The sequence below is a fragment of the Sus scrofa genome, chromosome 2 (genome assembly GCF_000003025.6).
Source record: "Sus scrofa isolate TJ Tabasco breed Duroc chromosome 2, Sscrofa11.1, whole genome shotgun sequence".
NCBI classification, from domain to species: Eukaryota; Metazoa; Chordata; class Mammalia; order Artiodactyla; family Suidae; genus Sus; species Sus scrofa.
Window position 1 is genome coordinate 45,594,483 of NC_010444.4, and position 16,251 is coordinate 45,610,733.

The 16,251-nt window shown below is 41.8% G+C and overlaps 1 protein-coding gene across 4 annotated transcripts in view; it reads right to left on the minus strand.

Moving 5' to 3' along the window:
• The window catches only part of FAR1 (fatty acyl-CoA reductase 1), a 72,874-nt gene extending 61,765 nt beyond the window's left edge, over positions 1-11,109 (minus strand). The window contains exons 1-2 of one of the 4 annotated variants that reach the window (XM_005661118.3): positions 10,516-11,109; positions 8,427-8,524 (exon numbers count right to left, since the gene is read on the minus strand). The gene's annotated coding sequence lies outside the window, so the exon portion shown is untranslated. The remainder of the gene's footprint in view (positions 1-8,426; positions 8,525-10,515) is intronic. The other 3 variants (XM_021079852.1, XM_013994548.2, XM_013994547.2) reach the window with 3 other exon arrangements.

The window sequence follows — 16,251 nt, forward strand, 5'->3', positions numbered from 1 at the left end:
TTTTAAGCTACCAAAATGCCTTTGGTAGCCCCATGGGCCTCATACTTTTAAGTACAAATGATCCTTGAACAACATGGGTTTGAACTACATGGCTGTGCTTATGCATAGGTTTTTTTACAATAAATGCATACCACAGGACGCATGACACACAGCTGGCTGAATCTGAGGATGCAGAACCACAGATACAGAGGGCCAACTGAAAATCATACATAGATTTTTGATTTCTCAGAGGACTGGCACCCCTAACTGCCCACTACTATTCCAGGGCCTACTGATTTTTGTCTACCAAATAACATCATTCACTGAACAAAAATTTCATTTTCCCATGTTTACTTAATAATGAACTTCTAACCAGTAAGTTACTACTTGGAATTGATACACTTCTACCCAAAAATAAGCCAATTCAGTTTGGTTAGATACATTATTGAGTATATATATATATATTTTTAAAGATTTTTGATAGACTCCTATCTGAAGGCACACTGGGAACCAGGGGTCTAGTGTCTTTTCACTACATTTTACTAACTCCAGAATCTTTATTTAGTGTTTTGATTAAGACTCAACATAAAAGAAAACCTTCTCTGCAAGTAAGCTGTAAACAAATAAAAGACTAAAATGCAAACTCAAAATGTACAAGCTGATAAGAATAGTGGGTTCCTTTTTCCTTTCAAAAAGCAGACTTATAAGGCATTTTTCCACAAACAAAAGAATAGCTCTAGCATCTTGGTTAACATTTCTTTTTTTCAATAAAAGATGCTAGTGTCCAACCCTGTTGTAAGCACCCATTGAAGTGAATATAATGGCCACTCTGTTGCCTACACAGACATTGGATACACCAATTTAACTCTCTATATCCAATTTTCCCCAATGTCTAAGATACTTAATAGTAAGGAATCTCAGAAAGTTCATTAGTTCTTAGGGCGTCTAAACAACTATTCTGTATATTGAGGTTGCTCCTTAAGCATGGCACTTTTAAAGTGCCTCTAAGACCTCAATATCCTGGAAAATACTGGCCATTAAGAAAAATCAGGAGTTCCCGTTGTGGCACAGTGGAAACTAATCTGACTAGGAACCATGAGGTCAACTGAGGGTTCAATCCCTGGCCTTGCTCAATGGATTAAGGATCCAGCATTGCCGTGAGCTGTGGAGTAGGTTCGGATCCTGCACTGCTGTGGCTGTGGCATAGGCCAGCAGCTATAGTTTTGATTCGACCCCTAGCAAAAGCATTAAAAAAAAGAAAGAAAAAAGAAAAGAAAATTCAGACTCAGGAGTCCCCATCGTGGCACAGCAGAAACAAATCCTACTGGTATCCGTGGGGAGGCGGGTTTGATCCCTGGCCTTGCTCAGTGGGTTGGAGACCACTCAGTAGGTTGCAGACCCCTAGCCTGGGAACTCCCATGTGCCACAGGTGTGGTCCTAAAAAGCAAAAAGAAAGAAAAATCAGACTCAGAATTCCTTTGAGCAATGTAAAAATCAAACACAAAAACATCTTTAAAAGTCAATTGGAGTTCCCGTCGTGGCGCAGTGGTTAACGAATCCGACTAGGAACCATGAGGTTGCGGGTTCGGTCCCTGCCCTTGCTCACTGGGTTAACGATCCGGAGTTGCCGTGAGCTGTGGTGTAGGTTGCAGACGCGGCTCGGATCCCGCGTTGCTGTGGCTCTGGCGTAGGCCAGTGGCTACAGCTCCGATTCAACCCCTAGCCTGGGAACCTCCATATGCCGCAGGAGCGGCCCAAGAAATAGCAACAACAACAACAACAACAAAAGACAAAAGACAAAAAAAAAAAAAAAAAAAAGTCAAGTTCTGCTTCATGAGAGAGTAAATGTCAATTCTATACAATTAAAATTATTTGCTGACAAAAACTTTTTAGCAATACCCATTTTCCTTTGTTTCCGTCCTCAAGGCCTATACCAGTGGGGAACTTCTCTACTGTAAAGCCTACATAAGAAGTGCTGTGTTCTTTTTAACACAATTTGGTAATAAACAGTTCCACTGTGCAAAAACATGTATCCAATTCCATTCTGAGAGAAAGATAACTTAAGTAATCGCCAAAAGTCACACATGATTCTTCTTCAGATAAACATCGTGCTATAGTCTCTCCTTACCTTAATAAAAATGTTTTCATGTTAAGACATGTAATTTTTATCCTAATACTTTCAGACTCAGAAAGGTGAAACACTATTCCAGTACACAAGATATACTAACATTGTAAGTATATTACTAAAGACAATGCTTTTCAAACTTTTCCAACACAGCAGAGGAAAGTGAAACACGTTTTGCTTAAAAATTCATGAACGTTGTGCATCTGATTCCATAATATGACTAAGAATGAATATAAAAATATTTCATTCTTTTTCTCCCTGGCTGCTTGAAGGCCAGCTGCCATTATGAATGACACAGTAACTTTCCAGGAAGTTCATGACCAACCAACTACTTTAATGGAAACAAATGGTTATCGACATCCTCCTACCTAGAAGGCAAAAGTAGCTAAGACAGAAATTTGGGAAAAACTAGACAAAATGTACAAGACCACCCAAGATGTCATTTTGCATTTGGATTCAGAATCCATTTTGGTGTGGAAAGACAAAACTGGCTTTGGCAGGATTTACTACTCCTTGAATTATACAAAGAAAACTGAACCCATACATAGATGTGCAAGACATGGAGTTCCCATTGTGGTTCAGCGAGTTAACAACCTAACACGGCGTCCATGAGGATTCAGGTTCAATCACTGGCCTCACTCAGTGGGTTAAGGATCTGAGGTTGCTAAAAGCTTCGGCGTAGGTCACAGATGTGGCTGTGGCCCTTAGCCTAGGAACTTCCATATGCCACAAGATTGGCCACTAAAAAAAAGAAGAATTTAAAAAAAGAAAGGAAAAAAAAAAAAAGAGGCATTCCTGCAATGGCTCAGTGGTTAACGAATCCAACTAGGAACCATGAGGTTGTGGGTTCGATCCCTGGCCTCGCTCAGTGGGTTAAGGATCCAGCATTGCCATGAACTGTGGTATAGGTTGCATACGTGGCTCGGATCTCTCATTGCTGTGGCTCTGGCATAGGCTGGCGGTACGGCTCCAATTAGGCCCCCAGCCTGGGAACCTCCATATGCCGCAGGAGTGGCCCTAGAAAAGGCAAAAAGACCAAAAAAAAAAAATAATAATAATAATAATAAAATAAAAAAAGAAAGACAAAGACCTCAAGAAAACAGAGAAAAGAACACATGACAGAATGAAGGAAGTAGAGCTGGCAAAAATTGAGCTGGAGAGAGATTGGACAACGGAGATCATAAAGATTCTACAGTAACAGTACCTGTGGTGACTGTGCAGACTTTTCATGAGACAATAAACTAAGAACTTTTATGTGAAAAAAATACATATATTTCAAATTACTCAGTAAATCTGATTTTAAGAGGAAAATGTTCTTTATATACCCTGAACATTAAGTGTAGACTACATACAAGTTCACTCAAAAAACTGACTCTTGTAGATTACCAATCATATATGTTGTGTGGTCTAATTTAAAACTACCAAAGCCTATCTACGACAATTAATAACTTTAGAACAAGTTGGTAGAATCGGATTATTTCATTGGTTATAGAAGCAGTTAGACTCTGTTTAAAAGCAGTTTATACTCGGTCTGATTCTTACAGCAAATGACCTGCAAATCTTAATAGGAAGTGCTTTGAAGCTCCTGCTGTATGCTGTATTTCCTCTCTGTTTCTCTTGTGTCACTTTCTCATGAAGCTTTCTTTTCTTTTTTTTTTTTTTTAAATGGCCATACCCATGGCATATGGAGGTCCCTAGGCCAGGAAGTAAATCCTAGCCGCAGGTGCAGCTGGGCCAGGAATCAGACCTGCCACCTCCACAGCGACCTGAACTGCTGCAGTCAATTCTTAACCTACTGCACCACAGCAGGAACTGTCTCATGAAGCTTCCAGAGAATCTGTTCCTAAGGCTGAACCTAAGAACAGGCTCAAGTCCCAAGGGAGCATTTTTCAAATCACTGGTAAATTAGGCTGGGGAACTGTACACTTCATCTCCATCCAAGAGAGCTACAAAGTACATTAGCATATCAAAGACCTACAAAATGTCCTGAGGTAAAGAAACTCGCAAGACCTCTTTTTACACCTGGCCTTTCACCAATTTCCCAACACAGCTAAAGAACCAATACTTCTGAAAAGCTCTATCAGCCTTCTAAGGTAATGACTGTACAAACATGGGCCAACCTCCCATGCACTACAAACAATTTAGAAAGCATGACCTTCCACTGATTCACCAAGCTACTCATGAATAAACTATAAAGCCAGTTATTAAGAGTTACAAAAATGGGAGTTCCCGTCGTGGTGCAGTGGTTAACGAATCCGACTAGGAACCATGAGGTTGCGGGTTCGGTCCCTGCCCTTGCTCAGTGGGTTAACGATCCGGCATTGCCGTGAGCTGTGGTGTAGGTTGCAGATGCGGCTCGGATCCCGCGTTGCTGTGGCTCTGGTGTAGGCCGGTGGCTACAGCTCCGATTCAACCCCTAACCTGGGAACCTCCATACGCCGCGGGAGCGGCCCAAGAACCAAGAGATAGCAACAATAACAACAACAACAACAACAACAACAACAACAACAACAACAAAAAAAAAGAAAAGAAAAGACCAAAGGCAAAAGGCAAAAAAAAAAAAAAAAAAAAAGAGTTACAAAAATGAGCATATTATTAGAATGTACCAAAGACTTCAATTTGTACACAATTAATAACTCTGTTTGCTGCAACTTGCAATGCTGCAAAGCTTCTATATAATATGCACATTCAGGAGTTCCTGTCGTGGCTCAGCGGTAAACAAATCCGACTAGGAACCATGAGGTTGCGGGTTCGATCCCTGGCCTTGCTCAGTGGGTTAAGGATCTGGAGTTGCCATGAGCTGTGGTGTATGTAGGCTGCAAATGTGGTTCAGACCCTGTGTTGCTGTGGCTGTGGTATAGGCCGGCAGCTACAGCTCCGAACTGACCCCTAATCTGGGAACCTCCATATGCCACAGGAGCAGCCCTAAAAAGAAGCAAAAAAAAAAAAAAAAAAAAAAAAAGAACTTGCAACCTATAGTTTTCTTAATAGTCTATACTTTAAGTATATTTTGTGATTCAATTAGGAATCATCCATGTCCCTAACTGCTGAATAAAATCTCTCTCCCCACAAGATGTTTATACTTTGACAATTTAGTTGTTATCATTCTACTGGAAAGTGGGAATTACTGTGCTAAAGAATGACCAAGCTAAAGGGCTGAGATTAAAAGAGCTGAAGGGTCACTGTACTAAAAGGTCCTCGCCCTTGCAATGGGACCACCAGTGAAAGGGCATGTCTTCTCCCTGGCCACCAGATCCACACCAACCAAATGTGGCAATAAGGACTTGAAATCAGAGCCCAGAGCCCTTCGTGGAAGTAATGCTTCTTTGACTTGAGTATCAGTATCCCTCTAGTCTCTAGCTTTGAGTAGGAAGCTTCCAGGGATGTCTTAAAACAACTAAACTCTATGACAAAGCCTCTTCTCGAAAAATTTTTCCTGCTTTATCTTTAAAACTTTGCCAAGTTCATATGTACAATTTGCAAAAATATGCTGTCACTCAGGAATTCAGGTATAGAAAACAGGAGGGAAGTGTTTGATCACTCTGGGATCTTAGCATATTTCCAGCTGTAAACTGACTTAGGCTCCTAAGAAGCCTACCACAATAACCAATAAGCACTGTAACCATAGATTATTGTGCTAAAGATGGAATGAGAAAATATACAGCAAAATAAAAACATTAGAGTGTAAATATTCAGGAAATTCTTAGTCAATTTTTCTACTGAGACTCAAAGTCAAAATGCTAAAAACTCAAGTGTTAAGATATTTCCTTCTCTAGGACTTCCCGTCGTGGCTCAGTGGTTAACGAACCAGACTAGTATCCATGAGGACTCAGGTTCAATCCTTGGTCTTGCTCAGTGGGTTAAGAACCTGGCATTGCTGTGAGCTGTGGTGTAGTTTGCAGATGCAGCTGGAGTCCAGCATTGCTGTGGCTGTGGCGTAGGCCGGAGGCTACAGCTCCAATTAGACCCCTAGTCTGGGAACCTCCATATGTGAAGGGTGAGAGACTAAAAAGACAGAAAAAAAGAAGATATTTCCTTCTTCAGAAACTGAGATTCAGAATGAAAAGACAGTCAAGATAAATAAGAGACTTATCAAAAATAAGATAAGAGTAGTAAATAACTACTGTTGGGACTGTCACCAACCACCTGACCTTAGGCAAGTGAATTAACTGCTCTATCATTCATAAAGCTTATTGAAGGGGAAGCCAATCACTGATGGATAGATCCTCTTCTTGATCTCAAATCTACATATCACCACATATTAAAATAAGTTGTTTCCTAGTGGTATATTACTCAGAAAATTATTAACTCCAGTGGGTCACAGGGTTATTGCCAATACACCTAGGGAGTTCCTGTCTTGGCATAGCAGAAACAAATGCGATGAGAAACTATGAGGTTTCAGGTTAGATCCCTGGCCTCGCTCGCTCAGTTGGTTAAGGATCCTGCATTGCTGTGAGCTGTGGTGTAGGTCACAGATGAGGCTCGGATCCTGCACTGCTGTAGCTATGGTGTAGGCCAGCAGCTGTAGATCTGATTTGACCCCTAGCCTGGGAACCTCCATATGCTGTGGGTTTGGCCCTAAAAAGACAAAAATAAATAAATTAAATTAAATAAAGTAGAAATAAAGAATTTCTCCAACAAACATAATGTTAAGTTTTCCCCCACAATTTCTATGGGCCAAATAAAATCAAACTAAAAACTACATCCTATTCTTGATTTACAAGATTGGAATAAATCTGTACTAACCCTAGGGCAAATGCTTTGCTTTGGAATAGTTACTTGATAAAAAGCTTGTTTTCTCAAAATTTATCTCTTTTCCTCTTCAAGTAGGGAACAGGAAACAATGACGAATTTTAAGTGTTTAAGTTAAATTTGTTTTATGTAAACTCAGCACTTTCTTATTGCCTTACTAAAATGAGACTTTAAGCCCATTTACAAACCCACTGAATAGAGGAACTATAAACCTATGTGTGCGAGGTGGGAAGGGTATAAGGCCAAAAGACACAGTTAAAATCACCGAAATGGTTTGGCTTTTTAACCTTAAATTCATTTATTAAACAATGTTCAGAAAAGCCAAGACCACTTATCTCCATGATTTAGGGTCTTTTAGTAAACTGAGCCCTCAGTTTAAGCAAATGTACAGTTTCAGAATGTTTCCACCAGTAACAACCAGTCATTTCCAAGATGGGATTGTGCCTACTAAAGTAACTCATTTGCAGTAGACACTGAAATAAGACCATCCTCTCTCTCCTACCCCAAACATAATACAAACTCACCCACGCATATATCTCCTCACTGTTAGTTCATTTTAGCTGAATGATTTTTCCCCCACTAATCATAAAAATAACAATGGTCTTCTTTTTTTAACTTGGAAAAATACAAAAAGTACCAGCATTTTTAAACTACCCATGATCTTACCAGCCAATAATTAAAATATTACAAGGGACATACCAACATATTTCCTATGAATTAGACCATAATTGTGTTTATATGAAACCTTTAAATTTATATAGAACACTTGCCATCAAACACAATTAACTACCAGTTTATATCTTGATATCTTCATTCTGGCTCTCTTGAGACTAAATTCACCCTACTTTTTTTCTTACTTAACTCGATAGTTTCTACTCCATCTTTGTTCTTCTGAGTCTCTCAGCTATACACTTTGCTGCTGACCACTTCCTCTTTCTTAAAATTCTACCCTAGGTTTCCCTAAACAGCATACTCCTCAGTGTCTACAAAAGTATCTCCAACTAACCTTTTTCTATTTCTTCACTGGTACCTGACAATCTCTAAAAAATGGCTCAGGCCCAATCTTTGATTTGCTGGTCAACTTGGAATCTCCAGCACTTAACACAGTGCCTGACATGAAGCAGGTGCTCAATTAACATCTGCTTATTGACTTTGCCAATCCTGACCTGCCACTTGCTGTGTTAACGCACACAAATTAAATCTCTATAAGCCTCAGTTCCCTCATTTATAAAGTAAGGATAATCAAAGGATGATGATGCTTGGAAAGCCCAAAACAGATTTTGGCACAAAAGAGCACCCAATATATTTTGCTATTATCAACAAAATCTAGTACAGTATTCAAAAATACTCCACCATAGAAAACCATCATTTGTCAACTAAGTTATAACAACAGATTAAGTTAATTTCCACACCCTTAAATCTTCATTCAAATCTTTGATTCTCCTTAAAAACCATTTTTAATTTGTCACTCTTGTCTACAGTTGCTTACATCATACCCATACTACTGGAATGTCATCCTCATGTCTTTCAATAACCCAACTCCTAGTTCAGAAGATGGCTCAAAACTCACCTCTTCCAGGAAACCTTCCCTGATTAACTCCACACCACTCAGATTACTTCTCTGCTCCAAGTTGCCTCAGCACCTCAGCACTTAGGTACTCTGTTATACTAAGAGTAAAATGTGATCAGTGAATAGCATAACCAAGAAATTGTTCCCACAAAATTATTTCTACATCCTAAAGAACGGTCCATTACCTATAATTTTGTTGATTTGGTTAAAAAGGAAACATCCTACACCACAAATGCCCTCTTTGATTTTTGTCCTTAACACTATACTACGTTGTTTATAAAAAAGTACTTAACTTCACAATCCTTTGTCCTAGCCTCAAGTAGAAATTATACCCCAGGTGTATCACCTCCTTGTTTAAATCCACCGGAAATGCAGTAATGGGCCATAATATCTTCTCCCTTTTCTCTGCCCCTAACATCTGTCCACACCCCAAAAATAAAAATTTCAAAGCTTTTAACAGAGATAACAATGATACTGTTTTCTCTTCCTCTAAATCAAAAGAACTTTGAACTTATTTAGCTACAAAACTCTTCCTAAGGCTGAAAAATTTCCCAACAAGCACGATATATAATCAAATTCCACATCATAATGGTTGATCCTATAAGCAATGAGATCCTGCTGTATAGCACAGGGAACTATATCTAGTCACTTGTGATAGAACATGATGGATAATGTGAGAAAAAGAATGTATCTGTGTGTGTACATAATATGTTTACACACACACACACACACACACACACACACATATATATATGGCTGGGTCACTTTGCTGTACAGCAGAAATTGACAGCAGAACATTGTAAATCAACTATAACAGAAAAAATAAAAATCTTACCAAAAAAAAAAAAAGAAGAAGAATGGTTGATCCTATAGAGTAACAGGGTTGTACTTTCATTCTCAGTGTTACTAAAAGAGATCTTGCATCATTTTTATGCTATATTACACACACCCAACAAGATAGTTGAGACACTCCCCTGTAGGGCAGATTTTCTCAAAGTATCTTCTCATGTTGTTTTTAAATCCACACACTCGATTTCTTAGTGTACAGAATTTAGCTATTCCTCACTGCAACTCCATCAAAACCGAACAAATATCTATGTCATTGCTTCTGAGAGGGTGAGTTTGTGTGCTGCTGAAGCACAACAATGAGATGAACTGTCACAGGGGTGGGAGGAGGGGTGAGGAGGGAGAACAATCAACATCAGCGGTGAGAGTTAAACAAATCTGTGCGTTTCACCATCGAAGAGCAGTGAATGAACCTATGGACCTGGCTGACTGACTCCTACCTGACAAAACGGACAGTTATTCTTGCTGACTTATAAAAGATCCACACCCTTCAGCTACCATACATAAACCTATCTCATTTGCGCCTTGTATACTCTCTCCTAACTGGCCATCTAATGCGTTCTAGTCAAACAGCCTCCATCCACACCTCACCTAAAACTTTCTTTCAGTCATCTTCCGGCTTCAGTAAGTGCCTCTCATTCCAGATCCACGTGTCCCCATTTGTCCAGCGAGGATAACCTTCAAACCAAAACCTGTCCTCCCTTCACCCCTCGTTGATTTCCCCTCACTCTCTATCAAAGCCTACTTCCAAGAAGCCAACCACACGCCCTGGCTCGGCACCTTCTTCCCGGGCTCCTTTTTCTGAGCATCACCCTATTCCCATCACTTTCTTGGTTCCCAGATCCGGAATCCCCATCACAGGCCTTTCAGTGCCACCCTCGAATCGAGCACACAAAACTGCTCCTCGGTGAACTACCCAGTCCCACGTTCGCTACCTCTACGCGGCCTCCCCGCCCCAGGCGGCGCCCCTAGGCTCCGCGGCTGCAAATCCGGCCCCTCCCTACGGTCCGGCTCCTGGACCCAGCCCTCCTGAGGGCGGCGGCCCAGCCAAGCCGCGCAGACACCACTCGGGCTGAAGCTGGAGCCCCCCTGCTTGGGGCAGCCCAGGGTGGGGGCGGGGCGGGGTGGCGGGTATCGCCCCCGCCTCGGCCGGGCCTGCCTCCCGGGGTCCCAAGCCCCGGTCTGGGCCAGGCAAGGAGAGGCCTGCAGCCCGCCTCTCCCACCAGGCGTCCCTGGTTCTCACCTAGACGCAGAGGCTCGGGCCTCCCTTTCCTCCTGACGGTCCAGTGAGGGCTCCGCCACCGTCGCGCTCTCACTCGCTCTTCCACAGCCCCCGACCTGCTGCTGAAGAGCGGGGTAGCGGCACGCCCATTGGCTGCGGCCCGCACTCGCGTCAGCCGCCGACCCGTACCTCGGAATGTGACTGGCTGGCGCGGCGCCTCTTTTCCACGTCTTGTCTTGATTGGCTCTCTCGCGCCCCCTTACCAGGAGGACCTCTCACCCTCCTCCTGGCTTCGGCCTCCCACCGCCTCAACCCCGTTTCCATCCGCGCGGGAGGGGGACGCGAGCGGGCGCGAGTGGGACGCGAACCGCCAATGGGAAGACGGAGAGAAGGCCGGGAGGTGGGCTCTTCAGCCGGCCGGCCACCGGGGAAAGTTCAGCCAATCGGCGTGCGCTCCACATCCCGGGCTCGGGAGCGCCCCCGATTGGCCGCTGGCTTGCCAGCGGGTCGCGCCCAGAACCACGCCCGGCCTGCCGGTCGCTTGAGAGCAGTACCCTCTGGAAAGGTGGGGAGGATGCGGCGAGGCCCGCGCAGGAGACCGTGGGCAGCCATTGTGGCGTGCTCCCGCAACTGTTTACGTGAGGCCGAGCGCGCCTCTTGGTGGGGCTGACTCCAGTTGATGAGAGGGGAGCCTTGACTCCGTGATACCCCGGAACCTCCTCGGGATGCCCTATAGAGAGGCAGACGGCGTGCGTCTCCAGCGTGGTGGGACTGCGGGCCAAATGCTTGCGCTTAACACTTCTTCCAGGATAATTTCATACAAAACTTACCTGTGGTGAGAGCAATTAGAATAATGGTTATCTCGTTATCTCGCGGAGTGGGGGGGTGAGGGGAAATGGAAGAGGCACAAGGGCACCTCATGGGAGCTGGAAGCCTGGGTGGTAGTTACTGAGGTGGTATATGCCTAGGTAAAAACTCACCGAGCCTTACACTGAAGATTAGTGCACTCACCAACTTTGTGTATAATATCTCAACTTTTTTTAATGATAAAAGGATTTTGAGGAAAAGTCAGTAATAACATTACCATAACCTTAGATTCCATGAGACACCAAACAATCCCACTAGGATTTAGCTAGATATCATTCAAAAACTAGAAACCATAGTAAGAAAAAAGAAAAGGGATTGTGAGATTTAAAGTGCGCGAAAGCAATTAGCACAATATTGTGAATCAGTTGTACTTCAATTTTTTTAGTTTAAATTTTAAAAGGAGTGAAATCTCCTGGCACGGTGAATAACACTCACAGGTTGGTACTTTAAGAATGTGCTAAGATGGTTCAGAATGATTTTTAGAGCTCGTTTCAGGACCTGACACTGTTAGGACAAAAGCACCCATGGTCCTGCACCCAGTTGGGAACCACAAAAGTTTACTGATCTGCCTACTTTGTGGCTGACCTAGGTTATGAACCTAGGAAACTTTCTGCTACCATGGCTTCTGCCTTGGAGGAGCTCACAGTCCAGCACCAGGGTTATCTGTAGGGTATTGGTTCCAGGACCCCCCACAAATACCTAAATCCACAGATGTTCAGTTTCCTTATATAAGGTGGCCGAGGGTCTTTCTTTAAAGTGCTTGTTTCTGAACTTGGCATATCAAGTTAGGTAAGACAGCCTTTTCCACAAAGCATGGGGTGTAATAGGGAGACAGACATAAAGAGATAATTCCAGTATAACACAGGATGAGGGGATACATATAAACGGAATCTAGCCCAGACTAGGGAATTTAGAGGCATCTTAAAGTTAACCACTTAAAATTTAACCACAGTTTAAGTTATCCACCACTAACATAGGACTATGCACATCCTCCCATATATATTTTTTTTCTCCCATATACTTTAAATCATCTCTAGGTTACTTAAAGTACATAATACGATGTAAATGCTAGGTAAGTAGTTGTAAATACAATGTAAATGGTGTGTAAAAATTGTTGCTGACACAGCAAATTCAACTTTTGCTTTTTGGAATTTTCCTGGAATTTTTGTCTTTTTTTTTGTTTGTTTAGAGCTGCTCCCCCAGCATATGGAAGTTCCCAGGCTAGCGGTCCAATCAGAGCTATAGCTGCCAGCCTACGCCACAGCCACAGCAATGCCAGATCCGAGCCACATCTTCGACCTACACCACGGCAACGCTAGATCTTTAACCCACTGATTAGGGCCGGGAATTGAACCCACAACTTCATGGTTACTATTCAGTTTCATTAACCACTGAGCCACGACGGGAACTCCTTTCCTGAATATTTTCAGTCCACAGTTGATTGAATCTACAGATATGGAACCTGGGGATACCAAGGCTGATTGGACAGTCATTCCTGAAGGAGGGTACAGAACATTCAGCTAACATAGATGCCAGTGTTGAGGGATGAGTCATTTCACTAGGTTAAGCAAGATGTGTGTGCTTAAAACCCGGTCCATTAGCAGAATTCTGAAATACCCAGAGTCAGGTGAAACTCTTCTTGGCCTTAGATCAATAATATTCCGAAAACAAACAGAAAAACTCGGGACCAAATTCTAGCCTGTGAAAGGGCATCAGCAGCAAAACAGTTAAAGATTACAGTCATTTTATTAATTCAGTCATATTAATTCAGTCATTAAGTTGTTCAGTTTAGGTAACTACCTTTTTTCAAAGTATTTGTCCTTGAACTAAAGACATAAAGTTAGGTAACACGGTATTTTCCACACAGCATTGGGTGTCATAGGGAAACAGACATAAACAGATAATTTAGAGGTATCTTCTTAAAAGATACAGAGCTAATTAAACACTGCTAAGCCCTGAAAATTGGGCTGCCATATAGTGGAATCATCTAGATTATAATTTTATTCAAATATGAAACATCTGTATGTACTTTTGATTCTTGCTATAGAAACAGTTCTGTAAATTATACCAAGCCAACTATTATAGTTTACAGCCTAAAGATACCATGTACTACTCAGAAAATACATATGAATAGATACCAAAAACACATATGCTGTACATAAAGTAGTTATAGCTATTTATGAATCCCTCAGACTTTCATAGCTTATTTAAAAACAGAAGATAAGTAAAAGCAAGCATTAATTTTTTTATGCAAATGTACCTCTTCCTGCTCTGAGGAAATACTTTTCCTATGGCATGTGTCATTTTCTAATTCATGGTATATTGTTCTGTCAGTGCTAATAACTGTGTTAATAATAAACACAGTTAAGGTTCTTCATTCCATCTTCATAATAACCCTGTGCAAATACTCATCTATTCATCTGAATTTTATACCAGAAAAAAATGAGGCACAATGAGACAAGTAACTTGCCCAAAGTCACACAATTGTTAGGTGGAAGAAGTGGGATTGAAATCTTGTTCTATTTGACAGCAAACTCCACAGTTGTTCTACAATGCCACACTTGCCTCCTTCAAAACAAAATCAGGTCATTTTGCCTTGTCCTCATACATCTTTGTTTTCCCCACAATGAATAGCACAGAATCTTACTCAAGGAATCAATAACTATTTTCACCAGGCTTTCTCTTTACAGATTTTATGACAAAAGGGAGTATGAACTATTGCTTTTGTTGTCTTTTTTTTTTTTTCTTTTTTTTTTTTTTTTGTAGGGCTACACCTGCTCTATATGGAGGGTCCCAGGCTAGGGGTCAAATCAGAGCTTCAGCTACCAGTCTGCACCACAGCCACCATATCGCTGGGTCTGAGCCACATCTGTGACCTACACCACAGCCCACGGCAACACCAGTTCCTTAACCCACTAAGCGAGGCCAAGGATGGAACCCGCATCCTCATGGATATTAGTCAGGTTCCTTAACGCTGAGCCACAAGGTGAACTCCCCAGTGTGAACTATTTGAAAGTAACGATTTCATATTAATGTTTCTTTTACCAAAACTGAAGGGAACACAACTTTCTTTGTAGTTGCAATGAAGAGCTCATTACAGCTGTCTAGAATGAGTGCTCACTAGATGCCCACTTTCATGGCATAGAAAGCATTTCAGACAGCTTTTCTCAAGAGAGCCAAATTTCTAGTGACCACAGTTATTCTCTGTAATTCATTTGGTGATCTCTACCTTGCTCTGTATTCAATTATGGCATCCAGAATTGGTCTGCTTTAAACATGTTTTTAAAGCCTGTTATTAAAAAAAAACCAAAAAAACTCTGCTGTTTCTAACACTTCTGCTAGTACATCAATTGTCAATCTGAACAAGTACACACAGGTTTCTGTGGCTTCATTTACTCATCTCTAAAAGGAGGGTGATACTGCCCTGTATATGTTCTGAGTGTTTAGGGTCTGCAAAATTTAAGTTTGGTTTTCACCTGGAGGTGAATCATCTGACTCTCAGTTATTTAACAGCTTTGATCTATGTGAAGCAACAATGGAGTTTCTATGTTTTTTGCTCTTCTAAAACATTCCTTGCATCCTCACCACTGATTTTCTGGTTCTAGAAGGGTGGCAGAATATGCTACTCCAAAATATGCCACTTTATCATAAGGATTATTTTGAGCTAAAGACACTTAAGATTTAAACAGGTGTAAGAACTTCTAATCTCCCCTTTTCTTCCTGAAAAACAAAGATAAAAACTCCCATGTGGAGTTCCCGTCGTGGCGCAGTGGTTAACGAATCCGACTAGGAACCATGAGGTTGCGGGTTCGGTCCCTGCCCCTGCTCAGTGGGTTAACGATCCGGCATTGCCATGAGCTGTGGTGTAGGTCGCAGATGCGGCTCAGATCCCGCGTTGCTGTGGCTCTGGCGTAGGCCAGTGGCTACAGCTCCAATTCGACCCCTAGCCTGGGAACCTCCATATGCCACGGGAGCGGCCCAAAGAAATAGAAAAAAGACCAAAAAAAAACCCAAAAAACTCCCATGTGAAGGGTGTTCCACTTATACCAAGAGAAATGAAACATCCTTTAATTGAGAATCAAAACCAAGAATATCCTGTATACACAGACTTTGTTAAAATAATTCTTATCTTCCTTTAGCCTCCCATATAATTTACTTTATCACAACTGCCTTTCTTCCTTCTACCTAGTATAAAAAAAGCCTGTAGATTTTGCCATTTCTTTGAGTCTTCATTTTCCTACGAGAGCTCCTGTGTCATGTAAAACAAAGAAATTTGTATACAATTCTGTTAATCTGTGATGTCAATTTAATTCTCAGGCCAACCAAAACACACTAAGAAGATAGAAGTAAAACTTTGCCTCCCCTACAGTTTCTGGTGATGAGTTTTGGATTTCAGTAGTTGGGACATTGAGAGATCCAGGGACATCTGACAGAAAGCCAGCAGAAGGTAAGAATTCTTAGACATCAGGAGTTCCCGTCCTGGCTCAGCAAAAGTGTATCTGACTGGTATGCATGAGGACACATGTTCAATCCCTGGCCCCGATCACTGAGTTAAGGATCCAGTGCTGCCAGGAGCAGACACAGCTTGGATCTGGCATTGCTGTGGCTGTGGTGTAGGCCAACGGTTATAGGTCCAGTTCTACCCCTACCCTGGGATCCTCTGTGTGCCATGGGTGTGGCCCTAAAAAGACAAAAAAAATTCTTATACGTCGTCTCTTAAGAATAATCAGAATCTCTCCTTATCTTTTTCCCTTTATAAATGTATATTGTCAGGAGAAAAACATATGTAAAAATTCCTTCTTTGAATTGTGACTCATAAATTTGGTTCTGTGTACCCATTAGTTATAATCCATAGCCTCCTAGTCTTTCTTTTTGTTGTTGTTGTTTGTT